The sequence below is a fragment of the Dama dama genome, chromosome 11 (assembly GCF_033118175.1).
Source record: "Dama dama isolate Ldn47 chromosome 11, ASM3311817v1, whole genome shotgun sequence".
Classification (NCBI taxonomy): Eukaryota; Metazoa; Chordata; class Mammalia; order Artiodactyla; family Cervidae; genus Dama; species Dama dama.
This window is the reverse complement of record NC_083691.1, coordinates 1,964,583-1,982,283: the sequence shown is the minus strand read 5'-3', so window position 1 is coordinate 1,982,283 and position 17,701 is coordinate 1,964,583. Positions and strand designations below refer to the sequence as shown.

General features: G+C 68.5%; 1 protein-coding gene across 4 annotated transcripts in view; it reads left to right on the top strand.

The window, feature by feature from the left end:
• Positions 1-17,701, top strand: part of RXRA (retinoid X receptor alpha) — a 90,210-nt gene that overhangs the window by 4,508 nt on the left and 68,001 nt on the right. The window contains exon 1 of one of the 4 annotated variants that reach the window (XM_061154223.1): positions 4,362-4,442. The exons of 1 other annotated variant lie outside the window; for it this stretch is intronic. The gene's annotated coding sequence lies outside the window, so the exon portion shown is untranslated. Of the gene's footprint in view, positions 1-4,361; positions 4,541-4,588; positions 4,726-17,701 lie in introns of those variants that run through there. 2 more of the 4 variants (XM_061154224.1, XM_061154222.1) reach the window with 2 other exon arrangements.

The window sequence follows — 17,701 nt, the reverse complement described above, 5'->3', positions numbered from 1 at the left end:
GTTCGAGCAGTCGTGCCCCAGTGCCTCACAGACGGGGAAATTGCACCCTAGAGTTACAGAGCAATTGTCTAGCTCAGCAGCGGAATGAGCGTGAAATGGAGCAGAAAGCAGCTAAATAAAATTGGCCCGGGCCGTCGCAGGGGAGAGTGGGGACGCACGCGCGCCCCGGCCCGCCTGCGCCGGCTGTCCCGCGTGTCTGTGTGTCTGTCCCGGAGAACTGTGTCCCTGGGTGAGCAGGGCAGGCGAGCCTGGCGCCCGCCCAGGGCCGCCCTTCCGTGGGGCCCGTCTGTCCCGTGTCTCTCAGTCTCTCCTGTGACACGTCCAGGGCCTGGTGCTGCCTGTCTGAGGCACGGTGGCGCCATCCCCGGGGTGCCCGCTGTGTCCCTGGGCCTGCGTTTCTAGCCCCGTGACGTCCTCGCAGGGACGGGCCCGTGGAGCGGTGGGAGCCGTCGGGCTGGGCTCGCCTCTGCGCGGTTCTGCCTGCCTTTTCTCCGCTCCGGTCGGGCCCTGGGTCCTGGGACGGGCCCCGACCGCCTGATCCCCAGGTGGCGTCTCCAGAAACCACTTGCCTGGCGGGCCCTGCGTCTGTGCCCCGTCCCGCCTCCCTGGGAGCCCTCTTAGGTGTCCTGGGCCCTCGGGTGAGCCTTCTGTTCTGGGAGACCGATGGGGGTTGAAGCTTCACTGTCCTCATTCTCTCCCATTCGCCCTGGAAGGTCCTCCTCCCGGGTTGTCCGTGGCTGGGGGTAGGGCAGGGCCAAGGGTGGAGAACCACCGGCTGGGTCACAGCTTGAGGTGCAGCCTCAGGACCCTGTGGCCGGGGGTCCCCGACCTCACCCTCAGCCCCGAAGGGTGGAGGTGTCCACAGCAAATTCCTCAGGGCCCCGGGTGGGTGCTGGGGGCGGACAGCCACACCTGGTCCCCAGGGCAGGGCGGGGCCTCGCTTATCTCCGTGTTCCCCACCCCCAACACACACACACACACATGCTCGTGACTGCACACCCCACGCGTCCGTGCACACAGGTGCACACACGTGCACACATCCATGTATACGAACGGGTGCACGCACGAGCGCACACACGCACGCTGCCACGAGGGTGTGCATGCACACACAGCCCAGTCCCCACGAGGTCTTCCTTAGAAGGACTTGGGTCTGCTGGCTGGCTCCGGTCCACTCGGCGCCCAGGGAGCACCTGCCTGGTGCCGGCCGGGCCCTGCCGCCCCGCAGAGCTGGGCGTGAGCGGTGGGGGCGGCCAGGCTTCCTGCTGGAGCTGGTTCTGGCACGGACTCTGGCGGAGAGGCGGGCTTGCAACAGGTGTGGGGGAGGGCCCTCCGGATCAGGGTCAGCTGAGACCAGCGCCCAGAGGCTTGGCCCCTGGGCCTGCACAGCCTGCGCTGGGAGGGCGCTACTGTGTGAGAGGCGGCTGGTTGACCCCGGGACAGGGAGGGGCCCCAGGGCCGTGGGGGTCGGAGTTCGGCCGCCAGCTCTGTGCAGAGGCTGAGCCGAAGGCAGGCGGGGGCTGGAGTGGGGAGGGTCCTGGGTGGGCTTGGAGCCCGGCGTGGCCGGTGCCCCTGTGAGTGGGCCTGGGCTGGGGGTGGGGACCCCACGTGGCTTCCTGGGCGCTCAGGCTGGGCCCCTGGGCTGGAGTTAGCTGTGCCATCCTTTGAGCACGGGGCCAGGAGAGGACCCAGCCCCCTTGTGCGGGCTCATCCGACCTGCACGGTCTCTGGCTGGGCCTTAGTTTCCCTGGCCGGGTGCAGGGCATGGGGCTGCTGTGACGGGCACTCGCTGAGGCTGTGGCTGTCCTGAGTCTGGAGCCTCCAGCGCCGAGGGGAGGGGACAGAGGGGGGAGCGAGCTGGGCCTGGGCCAGCCGCGTGTAAATCCTGCAGTGGCCACGGATCCGCCCCGCGGAGTTCAAAGCTGGCCCCGGGTGTGGCTGCTGGGCTGTAATGAGGTTACTGATTCAACCGGCTTCCTGGTGCTGCCGCGCAGAGCCGAGGGAGGCCTGGAGCCCCGGGACGGATCTAAGTAGCCCGTAATTGACCAATTTAGCTTAAGTGTCCGTGCTGGCCCCGGGCAGAGGTCAGGTGGTGACAGCCCAGGTGGCCGGAGTCGCTGCGCTCACGGGCCCCTGATGGACGGCTGCCTTCTGCCCCTCCCTCGGGAGCGGGCACCAGTTGGGCAGCTGGCCCCGAGCCCCCGCCTGGGGTCCCCGTCCAGTTCCCTCCTTGCCCGTCTGGGCCCGTGTCCTCCAGAAGCTCATGCTGTCCCCGGTCAGTCGCTCCCTCGTGTGTGTGCAGAATGCGGGGCGGTGGGCACTCTGCACGGGGTGCTGGGCGTGGACGTGGGGTGACAGCGCGGCCTTGGAGAAACAGTGGAGGGCCAGCCGGGGAGCGCGCACGGCCCCACGCCGTCCAGGAACGCGCCGGGGGTTGAGTGGGGGGGAAGTCACCGCAGCTGCAGTTGGTGGCAGCTCACCCTGCACCGTGGAGGGCGCGCCCAGAGCCGTGTCCAGGGGCTGGCGGGCCAGCCTGGCGCTCCCCCCCCCCCCCCCGGAGAATCCTGGCCGTGTGTCCAGAGCACCCACCTTGCCGGCCGTTTAGCCCTGAGAGGCCAGGCTGGGTATTGGGGGCGCTGGGCGGCGGTGGCACAGTGGTGACCTGGCTGAACCGTCCCCCTCAAGCGCAGAGGCCCTGCGGTCCACGTTTTGGGGGGGGTTTCAGTCTTGGGGAACTTGAGAGATGTGCCCAAGGTGCCTTGGCTGATGAGGGTCAGTGCTGGGGTCCGAGAGGTGGTGGGCATCCCTCTTGAAGACAGTGCCCGCTGTGCACCCCTGCAGCCCAGCTTTGTCTGGAGCAGCTTTGGGGTGCCCTCAGCGGCAGAGGAGGTGTGTCCTGGAGACACTTCCTGATTGAGCTCTTGGGGGATCGCCTCAGCCCGCTTGCGGTTGCCCCACCTGGGCGGGCGGGTGGTCGTGCCCACCCCACCTCCAGGGGTCAGGAGCGCCCGCGCCCCGCAGGGCTGCAGCCCAGGCCGGGTGGACAGTCCGGCTTCCTCTCTGGCCAGCTCGCTGCGTGTCCAGGCAGATCCCGTCTCCCCTGCCGCGGTTTCCCTGGGGCCCTCTGGCTAATGGAGTGTCGGCCTCTCGCCCTTGGTCTCCTTCCCTCGAGCTGGGGACTGCTCCTCAGGAAATGGCCCCGGGTCCTCTCCCTGCTGAGGGGGCAGGCCCGGGGCTGTGGGAGCTGGGAAGTCGGCTGGGGTGGGCCGGACGGTCGGTCCCAGTGGGCCCAGCTGCCCAGCTATGGTTCTCACCTGGGGTGTTCTGGTGAGGCGGTTTGGGGGTGAGCGGCGTGAGGGGGAGTCGTGAGCATTACAGATGGAGGTTGCGCGGGGCCTGCGGGTTCTGTCGTGCCGGTTCGTGCCCTGTCCCCTGGCATTCTCCTTGGGCCCCCATCGCCCCGGCGTGGCACTCGGGCCTCTGCTCAGTACCGTGTGACCCTCACCCCCCTTCCCCCGCACTCAGAGCCGCTCACTCTGCTTTCTGGCTTTCTCGTGTTCGGAGCTGGTCGGTGAGAACCAGTGTCAGCTCTGAGTGGGGAGGCTGTGTGTCCCTGGCCTGGCTGGGAACCTTTCCGGGTCTCAGTTGCCTCACCTGTCACTGCCTGGGGAAGTCAGGGAGGCTGCAAAGAGGAGGTGATGTTGTTAGGCTTTAAGGGATAAACTAGACTCTGCTGGGTGGGCGGTGGGTCAGGACCCACCCTGGGAGGTTTCAGAAGGGTCCGACGGCACAGCCAGGCTGCTCCGCTGGCCTCTGGTTGAGTGGCCCGTCTGTGCTGGCGAGGCTCCAAGTGAGCATGGGGGGGTGTGTGGTCATCTGCTCTGGGAATAATTAACCTTGGGAGGAGGGAGGGCCGGGAGTGGGCCTGGCCTGCACCTGGCGGAGCCCAGCCCGGCGGCAGGCAGCCCCTCTGGGCCCTTTCCTGCCGACCTGACGTCCCCTCTGCTGCCTGGGCCTGGGGCGTGCTGGTCTGGAACGTGCCCACGCTGGCCCTGCTCCTGAGTGTCCATCAGCTCCAGCTCCCGGGGAAGGGGGTGGCCGGCGCTGGGCCCCTCTCCACGTGGAGCGGCTGGAGGTCCTTTCCTCTGTCGCCTGTCTGTCCCCCCATCCCTGGTCCATCCCTGGTGCCCCGCCCCCGCCATGGAGCCTCCTGGAAGAGCGCTGGGCTGCCTGGCGGCTCCTCACTCACCCCGTCCTCGCCTGGATTGAGGAAAAAGAGCTCTGATTGGGGCCAGAGTCCACGGCGGGTGGCAGAGCCGCCCTTGCCCCACCCCTGCTCCCGGACTTTCTGCCCAGGATCAAGGTCGGGGGGGGGGGGGGTAGGGCAGGAGGTGGGGGCCTTGGGCACCGAGTGCCCAGCCGCTCTGGGCTCAGACGGAGGCGAGGTGGGTCACGACCTTCCTGGGTCAAGCCGGAGGGTCTCAGACGTGGGGAGGGGAGCCAGGGCCTCCCCGCTTCCCTTGTCTGTGTCCCTGGACACAAGGTGGGTGCCGGCGACGGCCGGGGGGTGCTCAGAGCCCCGCCCTCCTGCGTGAACTCTGTGACTTGGAGCGCTGCTTCCTCCCGGTTTATCTCGGTTTCCTCGTTCGTGAAATGGAAGGAAGGATGTTGGGCCGCGTCGGAGGTGGAAGTGCTGCTCCCCGCCGGGACCCTTGGCCGACACCGCTGGTCAGGCGGGCTCTTGCTCCTGGGGTGGGGGGACCCCGAAGCCTCGGTGGGCTTGGCCAGAAGGCTCGTTTGCTGCTGAACGCAGAGCGGCAGGCGCCACCACGGCCTCGGAAAGTGTTTGTGGGCTGAGTTAGTGTTTACCGAAAACACATCGCCCTGCTCCCTCCACTTGAGACTCAGAGTCCTCGTCATTGAATGCCCCCTCTGGGGGTCCGTCCCGACTCCCAGGGGAGGGGAGTTCTGCTGTGTGCCTGTCTATCCCGGGCCGATTCCTGGGCGTGGAGCAGCCCTCGAGGGAGCCTGAGGCCAGGGCCAGGGCGGTGTGTGTTCCTGTCCCCCCACGTCCACTCTGCGTGCTGCAGAGGCCGCCGCCGCCCGCTGCTGGACAGAACCCGGGTTTCCCTTGGACCCAATGCCCGGATGCAGCGTGGGGGGCCCTCAGCCCCAGGTGATGCCCTGTGTTGAGATCTGGTTCCTTCCTCTGCGGCTGAGGCCTGTCTTGTGGAAACCTGGCCTGTGGGGCGAGAGGCTCAGAGCTAACCTCCCGCCTGCCTGCCGTCGTCTGTCCGTCCCTCCGTCCGTCTGACTGCAGATGCTTGGCTCCTGCTGGTCGCTGGTGTGGCAGGGTTGTGTGAGGCCCAGCCCCCAGGATGGTGAGCGGTGCTCGGGGTCCGAGGGACGGACCCCAGCACCATCATTTGTCTCACTTTAGACCAGAGTCTTAAAGCCCTTCTGGGCCTTCTCTGTAGAGTGCGGCTGATAAAGCATGGCAGGGTAGGTCACTCATGGTTGACGAGTGTGGTCATGCCCGCCTTTGTTGTCGGGGAGGATGGTGTGAGTGTGGTGGCGGGAGGACTGCAGGAGGCAGAGAGGGCGCGGGAGAAGCGTTACCGGGTTGCCCTGGCATCACTGGGTTGGGATCTCTAGACTGGGTCGTGAAGGATGCGTAGGAGTTTGCCTGGGAGAAGTCAGCTTCAGATTTGCATGTTAGTTCTGTCTAACTAACATGTCTGAGGCCTCCCACCCAGAGTTTTGCGCATCTCCTGTGTGGCTGGCGCTGAACCAGCGAGGGGGAAGGGTAGAGATGCAATCAGAGGGCACAGAGAAGCTTCTGGAACTTTTGTCCCAGGGAGGTGGAACCGTTGGAGGGTCCTGGGCCAGGGAGGGTGGCATCTGGCTTGTGTGTGAGGAGGGGCTGGTGAGCAGGGCAGGGGCCTGGTGAACTAGGCAGAAGCGGTCTGGGGCTTTGGCCCTGAGCGTAAGAGGGCCTGGGGCTGTGCCTTTTACCCAGGGAGGAGATCACAGCGGGGCGGGTTTGGGGGCATCAGGACTTTGGTGTGGGTGCAGCCTGGTGCCTGGCCACTGCCACCTGGCAGCTAGGCTGGCTGGAGTTCGCACCGTGGGCTCCCACGCGCCGTGGGCCCAGTGCAGTTCAGCGCCCAAGGGGACGGGCGATGCCGCAGGCCAAGTGCACCGCAGAGCCCGGGGTGTCCGAGAGCCTCTGAGGCCTCGCTGGGCCTCCCTCGCAGGCTGGAAGGGTGGGCAGGTGTGCGGGCTCCCACGGTGCCTGCCGACTTCTTCCCGGCTCCGTGGCGAGCATGGGGCGCGGGCTGCCTCTGACCAGGCGCGGTCTGGGTGCAGGACCGCAGGCAGTTCTGGTTCCTGGTTGGCCGGCCCCCAGTCCAGGTGCCGCCCCTCTGACCCTGGCTGGCACCCTTCCCGCTTGCAGTCCCAGGGTCAAGGGGCAAGGTCACACAGGCCTTTGCTGGCTGCGGCCTCTGGGAGACAGGCCGGCTCCCATGTGTGTCTCCCTGTCGCCCTGCCCGCAGCTCGTTGCTGCGACCCCCCTGCTTGTGGACAGTCCCCGTGTCCCCCTGACGGGCAGCGGGGCACCCTCGCAGCCGGCTGACAGAGCGGGACGAAATGGCTCTTGCGCCCGCGCTGTTCCTGGAAGGGGCCAATAAGCTAGAGTCATTATCACGGGGGCAGCCAGGGACGCCCAGGCTCCAGAGCCTGGATGGGGGCAGGCAGAGCGTGGCCTTGGGGGAGCGTGTGGGCCTCGCTGGGAGACCCTCCAGGGCTCTGGAGGCGGCCTGCCCTGGGCCTCCCTCCCCTGCTAACCCTAGGCCCCTCCTGGTGGCAGGCCCCCCACACACGAACGTGCACCCGCGTGCATCCCTCCCTGGTTCCTGAGATGACTGCTGTCCCAGCCATCTGGACGCCCTGCTTGGAGCTTGGTGGTCCTTGGCTCACGTGCACGTGTTGGGTGGTCCCTGCTGGCCGTGGGTCCCTTGGACTTGGCCCTCAGGACCTAGAGGCCAGGGGACCCCAGGGTCTGCCCTGTCATCCCCTGTTCTCACGGGACCCCACCTCGCATGCTCCGGCCGTTTCAGGGTCTGTGAGCCAGAGGCTGCTGGACAGAGAGGCCAGGACTGTGAGTGGGGTGTGTTTGGGCCCCCTGTCCTCAGGGACCCCCATCCTGCCCAGACTCTCCTTGGAGACTTGGAGCCAGGACCCCGTGGGGGCGCAGAGACGGGGTCATGTCACCCCTGTGGCCCGGTTCCGGGGCCAGAGCGCACGTGTGAGCCTCTGTGTGCCTGAGCGGGTCGCATGTGCCCACACGGACAGGTCCGGCCTAGAGATGGACCCGCAGTCCTTGTGGGCCCTGAGGGCCCGGAGCCCAGCTGAGCGGCAGGCGTGGGCAGCGCCCGGGGTGTGTGCAGAGAGACCTGGCCAGTCCGAGGGGCAGGGGGCCTGAGGGACCAGCGTACTGTGCAGGATACTGGGGTCTCTCCCGAGGACTGGGGGGCGGGGGCCCGCGGGCAGATGTACGCTGAAGGAAGACTGCGGGCTGCTGTGTGGAAGGGGGTCTGGGGCCAGCAGGTCCTGGGTCAGACCGCTGATGTCACCCCCTAGTCTCCCCGGCCAGTCCCCTGGAGCTCCCGCTGGTTCCAGTCCTCGGGGAGGGGTCAGATGAACGTTAGACCCAGGGGTGGGGGCGGAAGGGGCCCCAGGAGGGACGAGGATGCTTTGAAAAGGCCCCCATTCCGCTGCCCCGGGCCCGCGCTGTGGCGACCACACTCATGGTCAGCAGCGCTCACCCGCCTTTTCAGCGGGCGCCCTGGGCAGGCTCAGATGGTCGATGAGCATTGACCCAGCAAGGGAGGGCCTCCCTGGACGAGGCGGGTGGCAGAGGGTCCCCACCCTGCCAGAGTTGGGGGGCGGTGAGATGAGGGAGCCCCAGCCCCTCCTCATGCCCTCTGGCTGGGCTGTCTTCCCTTCCAAGGGATCCTGCAGCCTGGGAGAACGGGCCGGCCTTGAAGCCGGGGTCAGTCACGCACACTTTAGCGCGAATGAGCCTGACGCTAACCCTACAAGTGCCCGCAGGGAAGGAGGGCACGGAAGGCTTCCTCGCAGAGAGCCAGGCCGGCTCCCTCACGGCGCTCTGCTGCCCTCACGTCCTGACCGCCCGCCTCGGACAGAGCGTTCTGCTGATGGTGAGGGGTCCCAGGCAGGGCAAACCCGGCAGAGGGAGGCGGTGGGCTGGAGCTGTGGGCAGGGCAGGGGTCCGTGTCCGAGGCCCACAGGGTCTCAGCCCCTCGCCCAGGGTCAGTCGGCCGGTCACGGCAGAGCTGAGACCCGAACCTGGCTCTCGAGACCCCTCTCGGGCCTTTCCAGCTGTCCGCCTGGGGCGGCTGAGGCTGGGCGAGGGGAGACATTCCTCGTCCGGGAGGGGCCCAGCGTGGAGCCCGCCCCGCTGGGCCGGCAGAGGCCTTGTTTCCTACACAAACAACCAGGGCCGGCTGGAGCAATTTTATTTTTATTTCCTATTTTTACTTCCCCGTTGGCTCTTTTTAGCAACTCTGGGTTAGATAGGCCCCCGCCCTCCAGTCTCCACCCGGCTTCCTGGCGCAGTCCTGGGGCCGTGGGGAAGCCAAGTGTGTGTGCGCGCGAGACCCTGGTTCAGCTGCGAGGCTTGCACATGCCTGGTGGCGGGGAGCGCGTTTCTCCCCAGGCAGTCCTGCGAGGTGGCCTCTTCCCCTCCCCGGAGGCCCGTGGTGGGGAGTGGGCGGTGGCCGTGGGTGTGCCCCCCCCCCGGCTCACGGGCCCGTGCCTTGACGCCCTGCCCTGGTTCTCTGCTGGAAGCTGAGGTGGGGGGTGGCCGTGATGGAGGAGGAGGGGTGATAGTGTGGGCGTGCCTGCTGGGCGGAGTGGGCTGGGGACACGCAGGTGAGCAGTGTGTGTGCCTCGGACCTGGCCGGGCAGAGTGCGCCGAGGGCAGGCCTGGGCTTGGCCTCCTGTAGGCCGCATCTGCTGGACCCAGGCCCGACCCACTGAGGGAGCAGCCTGCTGCGGGGTGGCGGGGGAGGCATTGGAGTATCTGGCCAGCCGAGGTCTTTCTGCGATGGGTGTGGGGGACATGGGAGCCCCAGGTTGGGGGTTTACTGCCCAGCCTGGGGCGAGGGGGCCCTCACCTGCCTGCATGGGTGCAGCTGGGCCTTGTGCTGGCATCTGGCGTTCGGTGGTGGGTCCTGGGCTCCCGGGTCAGGCCTGGGTGGGCCTGGGGCTCAGGTGGAGAGCCGGTGGGCTGCAGTCCAGCCGCTGGCCTGGTGCCAGCCTCTGCCCTGCGTGCTGTACCCCCCCATCTGCAGGTGCAGGCGGGCTCAGAGGCCCAGCGGACCCTTGAGGCCTCTCGGGTTGCGGGTGTGGGGCCGCCAATCCCGAGTGTTCTGCAGACCAGGAGACTGGGGTGCCCGGGCTGGGCACACCGCATCGTGCTGTCTGCCCCAGGCCTTCCGTGTGGAGGGGCTGGGCGGGACAGGCCAGGGTGGCAGGGTTTATCCAGGGCTTGCTGTGGGACTAGCAGGGGGCCGTGGGGTCAGAACGGAAGGCTTGTGTGGTCCTGCCATTGGGGAGTTGCTGGCCGGGATGTGGACACAGAGGCACGTCCATCTCACCAGCCCTGCAGTGTCCACGTCAGAGATGGACCAGCAAGTCTGGGCGAGACCCCAGTGTGCTGCGGGTGCCTGAGGACGCAGGGCGGTGTGGTCAGGAAGGGCCGTGAGCGGGATGGACGGAGGACACAGGGACCCAGCCCCGTCCCGTTCTGTGCCCGGGGGGCCCCGCTCCATGCCCGCCCCTCCATCCGTTGGCAGTAACGCAGGTGCCAAGCAGCTGGTTGAGCCCGGGTTTGCTCCTGTTGAGCCTACTCGTGCCCGGGACCCTCTGCCACTCCAGAGGTGCTGGGTGGGCTTCCTGGGTGGGCTTGGGCAGCAGTGCCCGGACCCAGCTGGTGGGTCTGGGATTCTGACCCGAGGGGCCAGTGGCGGGTCCCCAGGGAAGAACCGGCCTGACCTCGCTCCTGGCCCGTTGTGCGCTGGCTGGCTCAGCTGGCTTCCGTGGTGACTGTTGTCCCGCACGAGGCGGCCTTCCCTCCGGGCTGAGGGATGTGGATGGCCCCGCCCAGGAGGTGCCCACTGCTGCTGGCCTGTTGGTGCCGAGACCATGGGGAGTACCTTCATCAGAGGCCAGAAAACCGAATCCCGTGGCTGAGGCGGGTGGGGGACACCTCCTCCTTGGAGACGATGGGATTTCTACGCCTTGCAGAGGTGGCGTGGGCAGAGGGCATCTGCCTGGTGGGGCTCCTCCCGGGAGCCTGGGGAAGCCACGTGCGGGCTGGGTGGCCCTGTGGGGTCAGCCCTCCTGAGCCTGATCTGGGTGCCCACTCGGCCCTTTGCAGCTGAGTGACCTGGGGCAGCGTGTCCCTCTGAGCCTGGGCCTTGTCCTCTGTGGAGGAGGGTGGTGACACTTCCAGGGTGCTCGTGGGGGTGAACCTTCAGTTCTGGGGGCCGCCCTGACCCTCGGAGTCCTCGTCTGCAGGTTGGGGAGCGGAGTCCTCATTGTGGTGCCTGAGGGCCTGTGGGAGGCCTGCCCCGCGGCACCCAGCGGCGGGACGGGCTGTAGGGGGGAGATGTGGGAATTTGCTCCCCCCTGCCGGGAGGGTTTCCCTGGAAGGGGTGGTTCCAGACTCTTCTGGGGCCCAGGAATCCCCCAGGACCAGGAAGGGAGCCCCCTTGCAGGTGCCGCCGTGATGCGGACTCATTGGGGAGGGGGGCTCTCAGTGCCTTGTCCGCGCCGGCCTCTCCCCTCGCGGCCTGGACAGGAGCGTGCGTTCCCTGGTGGGCGGGCTCGGGGGAGCGGCGCCCCCCACCCCCACCCCCAGCGAGCATGGCCCCAGGCCGTGGAATGGTGTGATTCTGGGTGCCTCTCTTCCTTCAAGCAAAGAGGATCTTTCGAAACTGTGGGAAAGAGCATTTCCTCCCCAAACGCGGGTGGGGGGCGGGGGCTCGGTCAGCAGACGTGACGTCCCTGGCGCCCTCTCGCCCTCCCGTACTCCCGCCCGTGACACTCACGGGCCCTCGCCGGAGGGGTGGGTGGGTGGTTAGGCCTGGTCAGCTCCCCCCTCTCCCCCAGATCAGGCAGGCGCCCCCCGCAGAGCGGAGCCCTGAGGGGTCCCTGCTGGGCCATGTGCATTGTGAGTCTCCAACTCTGAGCCTTCGCTGTCTCTGTTCCCGCTGCCGGGTGGGCCTGCCCTGCCCTCCCCGGGTTCTTCGCCCCTGAAGCCTAATTCCGGCGCCCCTCCACCTCGAAACCATCCCCAGGCCCGAGCCTGCTCCGTGCCCCAGGACGGGGTCCCATGCATCACCCGGCCTGTCCTGCCCCAGGCCTCGGTGTCCGCAGCCCCAGGCGGGTCCCTTCCTGGGCGGAGAGCAGAGAGGATGCTTGGTCCCGTGGTGGGGGTGCTGGTCCTGTGGGCCGGGCCGGGCCGGGCCCCGGGGTGGTAGCTGGGCTTCAGCGAGCTCACTTCCTGCCCATGCTGCTGGAAGGGGCTGTGATTTGGCCCCCCCTCCCCCAGCCCGGGCTCCTGACTCAGCAGCCGCAGGGCGGAGGGGAGACCGGATTTCTCGACAAAAAAAAACCCCAGCCCGGGGCACCCATGGCCCAGATTTCTTTTGCGAAGGTGGGAAGTCGAGCCCTGGGTTCTGTCTGGGTTCCCAGCAGGAGGATGGGGGGGCGGGTGGGGCTGGAGTCGGCTCTGGGCCTTGGGGTCGCGCGCTGTCCCCCTCCCCGCCCAGCCGGACTGCCCTTCCCTGGGCACCACCCTCTGTGGGTCCCCAGTGCCCGCAGGATGTGGTTCTCGCTGCCGCCTGGCCCTGTTCTCCTGTGACTCCCGCCCCGGGTCGCTTGGTCCTCAGGAGCCACGCCTGCCCCGTCCTTCGGGTCCTGCATACCTTTCCGCTCAGTCAGGTGTCTGCATGTGTGCATCCTCCTCCAGGAAGCCCCCCTGGGTTAGGTCCCCTCCCTTCACGGCCGTGGTGCCAGCATCCCCTCCCCTGGAAGAAGAGACGGGCCAGGCCTCGGAGCCCCCTCAGCATCAGTGCTGGCCGGGCAGTCAGACGGCGACCTCCAGGGGCCCTGGGCCAAGCGGAGGGCCAGGGTCTAGTGTTCACAGAGCCTGTTGGCTTCGGCTGCTTGAACGGGAGGGCCCTTTGCCTGGTGGAGTGTTCAGGGGCCCCTCTGCCTGGAAAATGGGAGTGGGTGGCCCCAGCAGCCGCTGTGAGCGGCCAGTCTCAGGGCCTCGGGCAGCGTCTCCAGTCTCAGGGCCTCGGGCAGCGTCTCCAGTCTCAGGGCCTCGGGCAGCGTCTCCTTGCCTGTCGGGGGCACAGCCACTCTCCCTGGGGTGTCTCAGAGCTGGCGTCTGCCCGACCGGAGTGTGTGCCAGGGAAGGGCCACGTCTGCAGATAGGGGCTTCGTGTCTCCTGGGCCAGCAGTGGTGGGGGCACCTGCTGGGCTCGGGGCCCTTCCTGCCCAGACCTGGGGCCAGAATGGGTGCAGGGGGTTGGGGGGTTGGCTCCTGAGGTTGGGCAGCCGCAGTCCTGGCCTCAGCAGCCTCCAGCAGCAGGGGCCGCAGCCACGGGCTTGGGTCTGGCAGGACCATCTCTGTTGCTCTGACATTGCGTTCTGGGCCTGGTGCTTCCTGGAGGTCTTAATCCAGAGTCTAATAACAGCCTCGGTGTCTCCCCACCCTGGTGTCCCCCACCCCGGTGCCCCCACTCCCGGTGACCCCCACCACGGTGACCCCCACTCCCGGTGACCCCCACCCCGGTGACCCCCACTCCCGGTGACCCCCACCACGGTGACCCCCACTCCCGGTGACCCCCACCACGGTGACCCCCACCACGGTGACCCCCACTCCCGGTGACCCCCACCCCGGTGACCCCCACTCCCGGTGACCCCCACCCCGGTGACCCCCACTCCCGGTGACCCCCACCACGGTGACCCCCACTCCCGGTGACCCCCACTCCCCGTGACCCCCCACTCCCGGTGACCCCCACCACAGTGACCCCCACTCCCGGTGACCCCCACTCCCGGTGACCCCCACCACGGTGACCCCCACTCCCGGTGACCCCCACCACGGTGACCCCCACTCCCGGTGACCCCCACCCCCGGTGACCCCCACTCCCGGTGACCCCCACCCCGGTGACCCCCCACTCCCGGTGACCCCCACCCCGGTGACCCCCACCACGGTGACCCCCCACTCCCGGTGACCCCCACCCCTGTGACCCCCCACTCCCGGTGACCCCCACTCCCGGTGACCCCCACCACGGTGACCCCCACTCCCGGTGACCCCCACCCCGGTGACCCCCACCACGGTGACCCCCACTCCCGGTGACCCCCACCCCGGTGACCCCCACTCCCGGTGACCCCCACCACGGTGACCCCCACTCCCGGTGACCCCCACCACGGTGACCTCCACTCCCGGTGACCTCCACTCCCGGTGACCCCCACTCCCGGTGACCCCCACCCCGGTGACCCCCACTCCCGGTGACCCCCACTCCCGGTGACTCCCACCCTGCTGTCCCCCACCCCGACGGTGCCACCAGCAGCTGCCTGCTTGGCCCCTTGAGGTGTTTGAGAAGCATCAGTTGGGAGGGGCTCTGCCCCAGGGAGGGCGGTGGGCGGGAACAGCTGAGGAGTGCCGGCCGGGAAGTGGAGAGGCATTGGAGGCCCGCTCCCAGCCCGTTCATTCGTGACTAAATCTGGGTCACCTCCCGGCGCAGAGGCAAGCCGGCGGCGCCCGGACGCCCCTTCCTACGGGAAGCCCTCCTAGATGCCCCCCCTGGGAGGGCCCCCTCCACACCCACGGCGCTTGTCTTGTGCATCTGGGGTGTCTTCCCCCCGCCTGCCGCGTAGGGACCCTGTGGGGAGCAGGGGGCGGCGGGTGGGTGTGGGTTGCGGGGCTCATGCGTGCTTGCAGCGCTAGCTCACCCATCCTGGAATGCCGGACTGGGTCGTGCCGTCGTCCTGCGGTCCCTCCTCCGCCATGCCGTGGTCCTCGGGGCAAAGCCGCAGCCCCGGACCGGGCACGCATCTGAGCTTCCTGCTCTGCTTCCGGTTGCTAGAACATTTGAGCACGTGCTGTGTCTGCCCTGAAACCTCCCTCCCGACGGCCCTGCAGCCGCTCTGCGGCCCCTCCCCACCCTGCGTGGGGGTCGCCATTGCCCTCGCCCCCACTCACCCCCTGAGTCTGCCCTTCCTTCTGAGGCTCTACGTCCACGGGTGGTTCGCTGGTGGGGCCCCCGTCCCACCCCCCGACCGGGGCCCGACTTGGCATCCGCGGGGGTCCCAGGGGCTGTGGCCACCGCACCGCAGGTCTTCACACACGGAGGATCGTGGCTGAGGGCGGGGGTGGGGGCTTCTGGGGGCTGCCACGTCCCCCCGCGTCCTCCCTGGGTGACCTTGCAGAGCTGGGGTGGTGCGAGCTCTGGGGGTCTCCCGCATGGGCACGGGGCGGGGGGTGACAGCTGGGCCTGGCCAAGACCCCGGGTCACAGCCTGGGAGGACCGGGCCTGGGGAGGTGCTCTGCCCGACTTGGTGCGGGGGCGGGGGAGACGCTGCCCCTTGGCTGCACTGGCCGGAACCGCGGCCCTGCGAGAGGACCTTGGCCGTGGGGGAGGCCTTGTGCTTGGGGGGGACCCCCGCAGGCTGGGGGGGAGGCCGGGGCCGGCACTGGGAGGCGACGGGCAGGTGGAGCTGGGGTGGGGGCCGGGGTGTCTCCCCGGACAGACTGTGCTGCTGCAGGGGCGGATAAAGAGTTAAGGGCCGAGGGAAGTAATAATGTTTCTAATTTTCTCCTGTGATTTAATAAAAATGTAGATCACTGGGCGGAGGACGCCCTGGCTGGCCGTGGTGTTGACCGAGGTGAACTGTGGGCTTGGGGTGGCCGGCCTGCCTTTGTCTGCCCCCCATACAGAGCGGGGTGCCGCCATCCCGGGAGGCCGGGCGGTGAGGGGCGACACCGTGCCCTCCGCCCCGATGGACGGGTGCTGGGGGGCGGGGGGGCGGCCCTCACGGTGTCTGGGTGTCCGCTGAACGCGGGGCCCCCGGGGGAGCTGCTCAGAGCTGGGCTCCCCTCTGACTGCCCCACCCCCACGTCCAGAGGAGAGCGGGGCCTGCGGTGATGATGGCCATGTCCTGGGTACGTGAGATGACGCTGGAGGTGCACGGTCGGACGAGACGGGTGGCCAGGTGGTGCTAGGGGGGCTCGGGGCAGCCCATCCAGGGGCCCCGGGGTGGGGGTGAGGCCGGCCCAGGGGGGTCAGCGCAGGGGCCCGGGTTGACCGCAGTGCAGTGGGTGGGGGGCAGAGCCGGGGGGCTGCCATGGGAAGCCCTGCTGCTGCAGAGACGGGGCCCCGGGTCAGGGTGGGGTCCCGAGTCCCTGAGGGCTGGTGGCCTTGGGGGTGGAGGCATGGTGGGGCTGGGCTGCGGTTAGAGCCATATCCCACAGGCCAGGACTGGAGGCCCTGGGAATTGGGTGACCGCTGGGAATTGGAGTTCTCTGGGTATCGGGACATCTGGGCAGGGCGGCTCTGGGCAGGGAGCGACCCCGCCTCGGGGAGGGCTCGGTGGGCTTAGGGTGGGGGTGCCCTCCTGGTGGAGGAGGAGCCAGCGGACAGGGGCTTGCGGCCTTCTGGGGGCGCTGGGGAGGGGGCCGTGCCTCTCGGAGGAGGGCACGGAGGCTGGCTCGGGGGCTCGGGCGGGGACTCACGCCAGCATCCTGCCAGGAACGCTGCCCCCTCCTGCCCCGCGGGACCCCCGCCACCTTCCCCGGGCACACGCCTCTGTCCAGGGTATGCGCAGGCCCGGGGTCAGGAGGGGTGGGTGTCCAGATGGCCGGGCAGCGCGCCTGCCCAGTGATACCAGGAGATGCCCTCTGATCGCGGCTGTGATTAAATGACCTGTCCAGGCTGGCTGGGCAGCTGGTCAGCGTCAGCTCGCACGGCAGGATGTGTGGATGCTGCCCGCTGCGGCGGGCGTGGGCTGGTGGAGAGCACGGGCCCCCGGGAGCCTCGGGGGCGGGCAGTGCAGGGTGCAGGGGTTAGAGACACCCGGCCTGCCCCATCTGCCTGCCCTGGGGTGCAGGGTCAGACGCACTGCTGCGGTTAGAGACCCCGGCCTACCCTACCTGCCTGCCCTGGTCCCTCCGAGCCTCAGGCCCCTCGTCGTGGAGGCGACTGCCCATCTTGCTTTTGCAGCTGGGCGGAGCAGAGGCCCCTGGCAGCTGGTAGGTGGCCGGGGCCCCCCGGGGGCCGCCTGCCGCGGGCTCCTGCTCCTTGGAGTCTGGCAGTTTCCATGCAGAGTCTTCCTCCTTGGAGGCCCAGCGGGCATGCGGCCGGCGGACGTTCCCAGACCTGCAGCCGGGGTTGCCATGTGGGCGCCTGGCCGGCTGCGTGGTGACCTTGTTCACTGTCTCTCCCACCCTGGGCGGTAGCTCATCCCGGATGTTTTCCTCCTGGGTCGGGAGGCAGGCGGGAGGGAGGTGGGCCCGGCTCCTCGCCCGCCCCACGGCACCCAGGGCCATGTTGCAGGGGGGCTCGGGGTCCCGGGTCCCCCTGTCCTCATCTGTGTTCTCAGCTGGCCGTTCCCTGCTCCCAGGTGAGGTGGGCAGACGCCCCGCGAGGGCCGCCAGGGCCTCCTGCCTCAGCATCCCCGCCTGTAAAACGGCAGCCGACGCAGCCGTCGGGAGGAGCGTTCACACCGTGAGGTCTGCCTGCCCGCCTGGGAGCAGATGCTGGCAGCAGAGGCCACCCTCTGGTCCCCTTAGGAAGTGATGGCTCTGGGCAGGTGCTGACTCTCCTGCGGGCGGGCTGGCCCTGGAGGTCCAGACAAGGCAGGACCGGAAACAGGAGGTCGGGGTCACTGCTGGTGGCCTTGGGTCCCTTGCTCCCCTCCGGGGACTCGCCCCTTCTCGGGGTCTGTGGGCCCAGGGCAGGACGCCGGGCAGGGAGGCGCGCGTGGCCCAAGCGATGGGACTGTGCTGGCGGGGGGCAGGCAGGTGTCCAGCCCCCATCCTGACTGCGTCACCCCAACCTCGGTGCCCTCCCAGCTCAGAAGCCCCTATAGTGGCAGGGATCCGACGCCCTGGGAAATGTGATCCCCTCTCGGGCCTGTGAATATTTCATCAGTGGATTAAAAATTGAAGCCGAACCATCGTCCCCCACCCCGGGAGGGTGGAGGAGGGGCGCTGGCTCCATTTCAGCCCCGTTTGAGTCTTTTTCTCGTTAATGGAGCCTTGTCAATTAGAAAGTGACATTGCTGTTTAAAATGCCGCTGTGCGGCCTCTTTAATTACGGCCGAGATGTAATAACCAATCTGCTGCGTGAATGAATTTTTAACCATCCGAACGAGGGGTGACCGGTGCCCAGCGGGATTTGTCAGGGTGGGTGTGCTGGGGGGCCTCGGAGATTCGTGGGGACTGCGGTGCTGGCCAGGCGGGGGGCGTTTGCATGTGTTGGTGAGGGGTGTGTGTGTCAGGCGTGTGTTTTTGGGGTGTGTGTGTCAGGCGTGTGTTGGCGGGGAGTGTGTGTGTCAGGCATGTGTTGGTGAGGGGAGCGTGTATCTGGCGTGTTGGTGA